The sequence below is a fragment of the Haemaphysalis longicornis genome, unplaced genomic scaffold (genome assembly GCF_048455015.1).
Source record: "Haemaphysalis longicornis isolate Haplotype H1 unplaced genomic scaffold, Haemaphysalis longicornis Haplotype H1 scaffold_31, whole genome shotgun sequence".
Lineage (NCBI taxonomy): Eukaryota > Metazoa > Arthropoda > Arachnida > Ixodida > Ixodidae > Haemaphysalis > Haemaphysalis longicornis.
Window position 1 is genome coordinate 855,895 of NW_027526340.1, and position 10,511 is coordinate 866,405.

Sequence of the window (10,511 nt, forward strand, 5' to 3'; positions counted from 1 at the left end):
TTTGTCGAACACGGCAAGGAATTCTTGCCGATTGATACTCTGCCCTCAACTATACGCTGGTACGCACTTGGTCAGTGCGACAAGCGTGCGTCTCGCTTTTCTTCGAGTAGAAACAACATGCTTCCGAGAGTGGAAAAGTTATGGCTAGCTGGGAAGCAAAAACAGACACAAGAATCCGAAAAGACGACTCTATAACTAAACAAAAAAATGTTAGCATGCAGCGGGGTATGTAGCGCCATGTACAAAGACATGTGAGAAAAAAGACAGCGCTGCCGGAGAGGGAGACTTTGAGGCTCGTCTCGTTAAGGCAACCATAGGTGGCACCAATAGCGCTTGTTAGTGCCAATCTTCCGCAGCCATCCAATTATAGTCCACAAGGTCTGCCGCAGGAGTGGAGAGCTTTGGGGGGTTGGTTGCGAAGACGCCAAAAATAAGGGGCGGCGGGAGACGAAAAGCAAAAGCACAGACTCTTTCCGAGTCACGAGAAGCGTACAAGATGTCCGGAGGAAAGAACGGGGTTGAGGGGCAGAAAAGGCGGGAAACATAAAGATACAAGAACAGGTGTGGCGGCGGTGGCCAGATAAAACATGGTACGACAAAAAATAGTCCCGACAGGGAACAGCAATGCAGGGTTAGCAGCAACGGAACGGCATCGCCACGGGCGGAGGCGGCTTAGCGTCCGCTTAGTCCGCCAGTGTGGAGGAGAGTGGCCGGATGAGGAGGAGGCATCGACACTCTAACGAAGGGGGGAACTAGGTCCATCTGGTGCCTAGCAGCGGAAACGCCAAGCCTGTCGTCCCCTTCCCGTGCCAGTGCAAACGAGGCCCTTACGGCAGAACTTTCGAGGGCATTATAATTGGAGCACGAATTCCAGCTGTTCGCTTCGTTTGCCCGAATAACTCCTCCTTTTGAGAGTTGCTGCCCTTATGCCTCATTTTGTTTCCTTCGGGCTCTCCTTTTATGTTTTTGTATGTAGTTTACGCCCTGCTTCCCGCTTCCCTCGGTTGTATTTATTATTTGGACCCCCGTTTTCTATGTTACGCGGTAGACGAGTGTGCAGTTCGCGGTCTTTTCTGAGCGCTTATTATATGAACTTCGGGACGTACCGAGCACGTTGTGAAAGGAAATGGGCTCGGAGTCGACCGTGAGTAAAATGTCACTTTGCTTTCCCTTCGTCAAACTCTCCCTCTTCACATCCGCTTTTCTTTTTCTGTCTTCTATTTGCTCGTCGTGTCAGTTTCATCTTATGGAAAAAAGAACAGGCGCAACCGATACACTCCAATTGCTGTATATTATCGGGAACTAGGAGAAAATTTTCCTCAACGGTGATTGAAGGATTCGAAGTTGGATGTGTAACTGGCGGAAGACGATGTTTACTCATCATTGGGCTAAGGAGCATCGATTACATGATAGACACGTGGAGGTGCGCCGTTGGGGCATTACCGGGGTCTAACTTTGCTTTACGTGGCTTCCTTGGCACCGAATTTTTTGCTTTGACCATGAAGCTTGACCGCTGACTTGATTAAGCACCCCGACTTCGTCTCCCAGTTCCTGAGTTCTCACAATGCGGGCTTACCAGGCTGTCGGTAACAGGCTGCGGCACATGTACATCGATGCTAGATTTAGGATCTCTTGAAACGTGGTGTAGTGCTGCATTCGTGGGAAGAAATAAGGAATTCACTTGATTTTCACTTTCTTGCCTGAGGCCACGGTAGAGGCTCATGTATTGTGCTGGTAAACACAAGAATTCTGTTGGTGGCTTTCGTGACGCAGCTTGTTGAACACGATACAAATTTTTTCGTACTTTAGTAGCTTCGTACATTAGTAACTTTCGTACTTTAGTAGCTTCAAAATATGGCTTGTGCCGTCTCCTCTTTCCGTGCTTCTCCGTTTTTTTGCGCTACACAAAGTTATGGATCGCCGATACCAGTTAGCTCAAACCCAAACTATTTAGATAGCTTGCTGTAGACGGTAACTGGTTTTCTCGTTCTTCTACTGTATACTGTACAGTCGCTGTGCAAGTAAACCCAGTTCAGGAGCTCTTGGCGTGTTTCTGGATCTAAGGGAAGACATTTGTACATCGCTCTCACCAAGAAGGCATTTTCAAACAATGTCTCGTGCAGTCTGAAGGGTCAGTTCAGCGAAACTATTCTGCTACTATGTTTATCTTCGACTTGAAGTCACATGTTCTAATCCCTAGACCTTTATGAAATGGTATTTTAATGGTGGTGGCAAGGAGCACTGATCGCTTCGATGACTTTAAGGACGCCACGAGTTGCGAGCCAGCCCTTCATGAGGTTAATTATTTCTTGTAACGACCCTACATAATGCTTCTTGAAGTTTACCCGTGGACAATGACTGACTGCAGATACTTCTTTCGAAGGTGAAAAGATACGAAGCTTCTCTCTCCCACAGGAGATCTTGCACTTTGAGATTGTGCCACATTTTAAGGCCGAAACATCTTAGGAGCTCGGGCTGTCGGTGCCTCCTGTCATCGTTTCGTGTAGTCGCGGTACTAAAATACCAGAACAGTCGTTTTCCAATGCCCCGCGCTAGAACGCTTCGTGCTTCAAAGACACGAAAATTTTACAGCAGAGCTGTATACCTCTACCTGAACTCGGCGCGATCTACGACTTGGAAGCGCAGGAGCCTCATCAACACCAGGAGCCTCATCAACACAGACAGACAGACAGACAGACAGACAGACAGACAGACAGACAGACAGACAGACAGACAGACAGACAGCGCGAACCCGGCACACGGTAGCCACAGGACATCACCCAGGCCGTCCGCCCGATATTCACCGGTGGACGCATGGTCCTCTTTACAAGCAGCTGTTGGACTTTCTTGCTGAGACTTGCCTATACAGCATTCTGCGGTGCATGAAGCCGCTTGCTTCCCGCCACTTTCCTTTTTTTTAATCCTTCCATTTCTTTGATGCTCGGTGGCAAAATGGCGCGATAAAAAAAAAGAGAACAGGCTTTTAGGAAGATAGCAACGATCGAGTAAAATGCGGCTCGGCTCACTCGTGCATATTTGTACCGCGTTTCAAATTCCAAGAACAGAAATGGAAGAGAAATGGAGAGAGAAAACCCAGATTTAGTTACTTCTTCCTTAAGAAACAAGGCATCGTTAGCCATCGAAGAAGAGCTGAGATAGCTACAGAATGCAAGATTTTACAGTCAGAACAAAAATTTATTCAGCCTGTAGTGTCCCTTTCAAAGCGTTTAAAGGGACCCTGCAACACCTTTTTGCACGTTTTTTTGAAATCTTTAATGCCTTCAAGACGTAGTCACCCAACACACCCAGGACTTAGATTAGGGGGTCGCGACTCGCAAGTACCTCAGCCAAAAATTACTCCTCGGTGCCCATCAGATAACTTGAGAACTCGCTCATAAGATTTTGCTCTCTTTCGTGGTCTTGACGTTCTTAGACGGCCCACTGAGGCCATGTAGCTGCTGTTGGCCGTTTTTTTTTCCAGTTGCAGCAATGAACGCTTTTTCGGTAGCAACTTCAAAAAAGCCACAAAAACAAAGCAGAAATGGAAGGCGTATCTGGGGCGACGAGCAAATCCCACAGTGCCGCTCTGTGCTGGCGATAACTACAGCTGAAGGAAAGACTCAAAGTGGTTATAGGAAGTGTTGCAGGGTCCCTTTAACTTGCATGCATGTAATGGAAAGAACGTAACTGAAATTATTAGTAGGATTCAACGCGCCGACGCCATGCAGGCAAGGAGGCGTGCCGTAGTGGTGGGCTCCGGATTAATTTTGACCACCTGGGGATCTTTAACGTGCGCCGAAATATCGTACACACGGGTGTTTTTGCCTTTTGCCTCCATCAGAAAAGCGGCCGCCACGGCCGGGAACCGAACCCGCGTCCTCATGCTCAGCAGCACAACGCGTTAGCCACTGATCCACCGTGGCGGGTCGGGTACGTGACTGAAATGACCTGGTTTCTAATTGCAGGAACACGTATATAGAACGTACGCCTTAGACCAATGCGTCACTTACAGGGCTTATATGTACTCGCAGCCTTTGAACGGTGCCTAGACCATGAAAAATGACATACTAATCGCGGTTTGTTTCGGTTCCCAAGGCTGAGGTAATGCGAACAATTTAGGTAACTTTATGGTTGTCATTACAGTTGCACGGGGGCTTATTTGAGTGAGGGGGCGTTGTCACAGCCGTCTTCCTCCAAGACAACCTGAAAGGTATTGATTGAGGGCCATGTGTGCATCCGGGTGCATCGGATTTCCTCATTGAAGGAAAAAAAAAATGTCTGTGTTTTCGGCACCGCGTGCGAAAGACAGAAAGCAAGATTTCCGCGGTATGAACTGTCTGAAGAAAACGGCCGGGGGGGAGAAGGAGCGGGGAGGGAAGGGATGTATAGCCTTCGTGGATGCATGAACGCTCAGAGAGGCCGGCGGAGCGTGCCGTAATCAGCTGGACATCGACGTGTTCTACCATCGTGGCTGCTAATACGCTGCGCCACTCAGATCACGCGGCACTGCAATTGCGGCCGCCACTGCGGAAAAACAGTGTGCGGGCCGAGAAGTGCGAAATTCCACCGGGCGCCTACGCACTCTTGCACCCATTTCCTTAGGAAACGCTTAGGTCTGAGACAACCTGTTCGAAACCCTAACAGAAAGGATGCTGTCAATTTTTTTCAAAGCTCTGGGGCCATATCAACACAATTTCAGTATTCAGATGACAAATCACGGTGCTATTTCTCACCGGCAGATGTCACTTTGAGATTTGTAGTAATATTTTCACGCCTTACCAACTGCCAGCGTAGCGTGCGTCGGTTCATGTGGCTCTTGTGTGTGGTGGGCCGAGTTCTCAAACATGGCATTCCGCGTTTGTGGGCTTGTGCTGTTCCACATTCCACCGCATGCCAAGGTTTGGTATGAATAGATTGGCTGCGTGTTCGCTTATTGCTGTAACATCACAGCAGTGTAAGGGACCCTGAATGTTACTATGAGACACTACTAATGACTTTAAACTTTAGGCTTGGTTAATGACCGTGCGCAAGCGAACGGACTGAACTTTATTTTTGGCCGAACTTTCCTAAACATCCATGAACGGGCTTGAGGGTCGTGCAAGCACTCCCTTCTATTTTACACTACGAGACGTTTGTGAAGTAAGCAGTGTTTCGCGCTTTACTTTTCTTTGGATCATTCAAAAGGTAGTCCGGAGATTGTGCAGTGTGCGGGTAATTCCACTTCGTGAAGCCGGTAATGCACGGCGGCTTCTGACCTCCGTAAAGGTGATAGCTTAGACTTCATCCCCCATACACGCATTGATATTGTTGTACACATATTGGAGTCAATTACCGCAGTGGAACTATTATTTCGCGGCAGTTCAACCATTAATTCAGCAGCTCTACCACGTGTGTTCATTTTAACAGTCGAACCATATCAAGAAATTCGAAGAAAGATATGAAAATTAGTTACATTTAACAAACGAAGTCTCGAGCTCTGAGCGTCTTCCCTCTGCCTGACTGGTTCGTATGCCTGGAGCGTAAATTAACATAATAGTTTACAAACTCTTGACCTGCTCCTCCAATTTTACTGGCAGAAGCAGTGGCTACACGCATTCTCACGTAGTTTTCGTAGGCATGCTCATGAATGTTAATGGTTTCGTACATTTGCCCATTAAAATACTTGTAAAACGAATAATCTATTATAAACTATTATTTTCCGGGAGCCCGTTAGGCCGGCTATTCCCGGGCGTGAAACAAACGCGATTGATTGCTGTCACCATCACCATCATTTTCGTTGTCATTATCGTCATCATCATCGTCACTATCGTCTACCGTAGTTATAATCAGATTCACTACTGCAAAAAGACTCCCACTATACCCAGCGCGCACGTACAAATTCGCCCCCATTGTCTACCTTCTGCTTCATTAGTTTACAGCATGAAACGAAGTTATGTCCCTTCTTGTTATTCATGGGTCAGTCAAGCGTCACGTGTTGGTTAAAATAAAGGCAAAAAAGAGGCGCATATCTAGGTACAAATCAAGGTATGAAGGATAAAGGTATACAATTTTTACCGCAGAATAATTTCAGGCAAGGTTCGAATCACCGACCTTCCTCATTGAAGCCACACGTCTGGCACTTACCGATCAGGCTAATTCAGCTCACAGAAGCAATGTTTAGAAATTAGCATGCCAACCTAGGCAGTCTATAGTCACTTTGTTGACTATAGACTGTATTCTTCGCCTCTGTATTCTTTTGAGTTGTTAGGGCAGCACAAGTTCGCTACAATAAACTTGTTTCTCCTTCAAGACAACCGCGTCGTCCTTGGCTTCGTGACAATATCTGTTTCTTTGCAACAAGCCCACCGACTCGATCGGGGGGCTTTCCTCTGCTGGATATAAAAGCAAGAAGAGCATATGTATTACTAGGTAAGTATGCACTCCCTGTACCGTTTGCATCCCGTGGTATTCATGCTCAATTGAATAGTGTTCCAAGTGTAACTTGTGCGTATTGACTGTTTGTGTCGAATGCTGCGCGCTTTGCCGATTCACATTGCCACTGCGCATGCCGGATCCTCAACACCCTTTTTTCAGGGTGTTGAGCATCCTCAACACCCTTTTTTAAGGGTGTTGAGCTCAACACCCTTTTTTAATCCGTGCGCCCTTTTTTTGCCAAAACACCTTTTAAAGGAGCCATGAAGACAAAATACAAATTGGGTTTATTAGAAAGACTGTTTAGACCCGATAACAATGATACCAATATCATCGCAATCTTCGAACAAATAACGGAGATATTAAAGACAACGTGTGAAGCAGTCGCGACCCCCTAGCCAATTTCCCGCAACTTTTCTATGACGTCGCGGAACCTTGTTTGTGCGATTAGCGGCCGCCTAACTGACCTGTCGCGACGACACATGACTGGAAGTCTGTAATGGGGCCTCTAGTTCCATTTGACCGCATCACTTGAATGCTAACGTGCAGTTAACGGAAACGGACTGAAAATTATGTTTTATTGTTTGCCCGTATGACGTCATTCTTGCTCATAACAGTCCACTGTGGCGCAAAATTTGAAAGTTTTTAAATACTTCTTGCTTTTTTTTCCTTAAAAAAACATCTTTTGTGGCTGTAATGGAGCTGAGTGAGATACTGAGTCCTAGTTCTTTCAAATTAAAGGAAGTTGTATTTTCTCTTCATGGCTCCTTTAAGGGTGTTAGCCATGGGACAAGATTTTTACACCCTTTTCGGCAAAAAAGGGTGTAAGAATGTGTAGTGTGTACGGGGATTGTTGTGTCCTTAGTTTGTCGCATTTTGAAAATATTGGAACTGACGACTGCGATCGGAACATTAGGCACGAAAGATCGCGGTTTTAGGCTCCTATAATAGGCACTTAAAAGGGACATTTAGGCATCTACGCCTCGAGCTTCGCGATCGCTGCGCCGCCTGACGCCGCTTCTCCGCGGCGCTTACGGGATGTCCGCAGCGCAGCTTATAGCGGCCCATGCAGTGTTTTGGTTCTTGGACGATAGTTTTTGTTGATATTTGGCAAGTAAATGCCTCCCTTCGCTTTCCCGCTCACCGTGCATGCTGTTCCTCTTCGTTCGCGCTCGCCCCAAGGTAAACACGCTAACGGTTTGCTCAAGTCAATTTAAATTTACTGTGTTCCACTTCTGCAGGCCGGGTGCCTCGATGCCAGCGCTAGACACGCGTGAATCGAGGCGCCCTACTTCAACGTTTATAGAACCATGCTGCCCTACTCCACGTGCGTTCCAAGCAGAACGTGGAACCTCTCCAGTGGAACCTTTCGTAACTGTCGCACTTTTGCTGCTTGATTTCTTAAAATACCACCAGAAGCTGTAGTGGCGTGGGCGAAAGCAAGCGACGGCGTGAATTTGTTTCCCTGCAGAGGATGTAGTATTTAATTTCGCCAAAAACAAGCATCTATGAATTTTTTTGTAAAGGAACACTGTAAATAGCACTTGTGTATTAATTTTCTGTCTTATATTTGCATAATGCCTTGGTACTGTTCAACAATGTGGACAAGTATGAAGACTGACGCCGGACTTAGCCGTTTAGATTTGGCTATGAGTATATAAGACTATTGCGCAGATTTTGTTTGTCTTTGGCCTGGCGGCTGAATCGAGTCACAGACCGACAGACAAAAAGGTATACAGATAGACCAAAATTTCTGGGTTTAAGCATCCCAAGAAAGATTATAGTCCTTAAAAACAACACTCAACGTTCACTGAAGTTGCGGGAGCGTGCTTGTACATCGGGATGCTCCACGACCTGATTCTAACTGGAATATCACAATGTTTGGTGCTCAGAACCTTTGGCAGTTCTTTTAGCATAGGGAATCCGTGAACTTTATTTCAGACAGAATGGCAGAATAACAGACAGGAATGGCTCTATCAGCAACCGTTCCTTTGAGGCTGGCGGAGGATCTGTCCTGGGCCATCGAAATGAGCTCAGCATTCTTAGTCAGAGTGGCTCCCAAGCTCTCAGTTCCGTAAATGGTTTCTGCTAAGAGCGTGAAATAAACACGCTAATGTGCCAAGTCGCGTTCAAGTGTAGCGCTGTGAAAAAAATCTGGGTTTCGACGCTTTTGTCGACTGCAAAGCTGTCGGTACCACCCGCGAGTATTCATGTAGTAGTGTTTCGCCCTTAGCCGAGTATTTTAACGGGTAACAACGGGTTCCGGTGGAACAGTCACAACTGGTAACTGCTGCTTGAAGACACTGCTGCGAACTGAAGATAGATTTTATCTGAAGGTATTTACTCATTGACAGCAGAACGACCTCCTCATTTGGTCACAACATTGATGAATCCCATAAATAGTACAGGGAAGTGCAATAATTCAGTGCAATTAAGTGCAAAAATGTCTGTTGCAGAAAAAGCTGTTAGGTTCTGCAGAAGCTGATGACTAGGGAAGCTGCGGGCATAACATCATTCAGGAACTGTTATGCCGTAAGGCAAACTCTCGCAAAAAAAAAAGAACTATGCACCATATACCGATTATCAATATTAGGCAGCACGCAAGATTCTTTGCAAGTAATTCCCTCAATGCTATGTTTCCAAATGCCCTTGAAGGTTACCCTGCGCGGCAAATTGCGTCTATCAAGACTACAGTACTTGAATAGTGTCTAATGTTCAACCCTATAAGGTCTGTTTCTCGTTCCTTCTTCATCCTACACGTCCTGCATCTTGCCGGCCGGCGGTGCACCCATGATCGGCGGATGGCTGCGCACGTGTTCGTGGTGTCCCCTTAAAAGTTTGGTGTCTCAGATTTTCCCGTTGTTTTCCCCTAGGAGGCGTCTTTCCTTGAGTGGCATGTGCGCGGCCGCGCTTCCCGAGGAGTGCCCGCCGCCGTCCAGGCTTGCGCGTGGCGCTCGCAAACAATAATATGAAAACAGTCACGTGCTTTCAGCACGAGACAGCTCAAGCTACAGACACTCAGTTCGCGAAGCCGTTTGCCGCCGGTTCTAGCGCGTGCTGATGCGTTCCACTTTGGGGAAAAAATTCCCCGCATTTCCCCGAGGGGAAGAATGTGAAAGTGCGAATGCACGAGTTGAATTTGCGCGGTTCGGTAATGTTCGCGAAAGAGAGATCACACACACACACACACAACTACAAAGAAAGAAAGATGCATTTATTCACAGACACCTATTTGTGTTGTCGTTGTACTTGATTGCTAGAGCGGATCTCAGCTTTGAAATTTCGTGTCAGTACTCCTTTAAGCGGGTGCATTAGCCCTTCTCACGCCCGATTCCTGGCCAATCCCCCACGTGGGTATGTACCATGTCAGCGGCCAGGCAGCGCGCGCCCATCTCCCCCCGTTGCCAAGGAAGACGAGGAGATTCCTGGCCAATCCCCCACGTGGGTATGTGCCATGTCAGCGGCCAGGCAGCGCGCGCCCATCTCCCCCCGTTGCCAAGGAAGACGAGGAGCGCGCGCACCCGCAGCTGTTGCTATACGGACGGCGGCGGACGCTTCAGGCTCGCTTAAGAAGTGCATTCGCACTTAAAATGTGAATGCCTGCGCACAAAGCGATCCGGGCCCGCCAGTCATGCATGACGAATGCGACTGTATAGATGGATATGACGATGACTACTACTACCACAGAGTAAAGCGATGACGGAACCTGTGAATCAACAATTGCAAACCTAACGCAATGCGTGGTGGGTGTCCCTCAGTGCTTACATAGAAATAAATCCTCCAGCTTCGCTGTGTTCAAGCCTTGCGTGACTTGGAGCAAGCATCGCCAATTTTTTCTTGGAAACAGCGTGCGACAACACCCGTTGCGGGCTTCTGAAGCAAGAACACTCCTTGCGGGCCATCGACTCAAAAAACTAAAAAAGAAGGCATATATAACACAAAAAAGGCATTTTTGGGCACTAAAAAGACCATATAGGTTCATGTAGTTAGAATACGCGTTAACATGCCCATGTAGTTGCTCCCCTTCACTTTGTTCATGCTTGTATGTTAAATAGGCTTAAAAAAGACTCAAGGAAAAAAATATGCATTTTGGCTAAAGT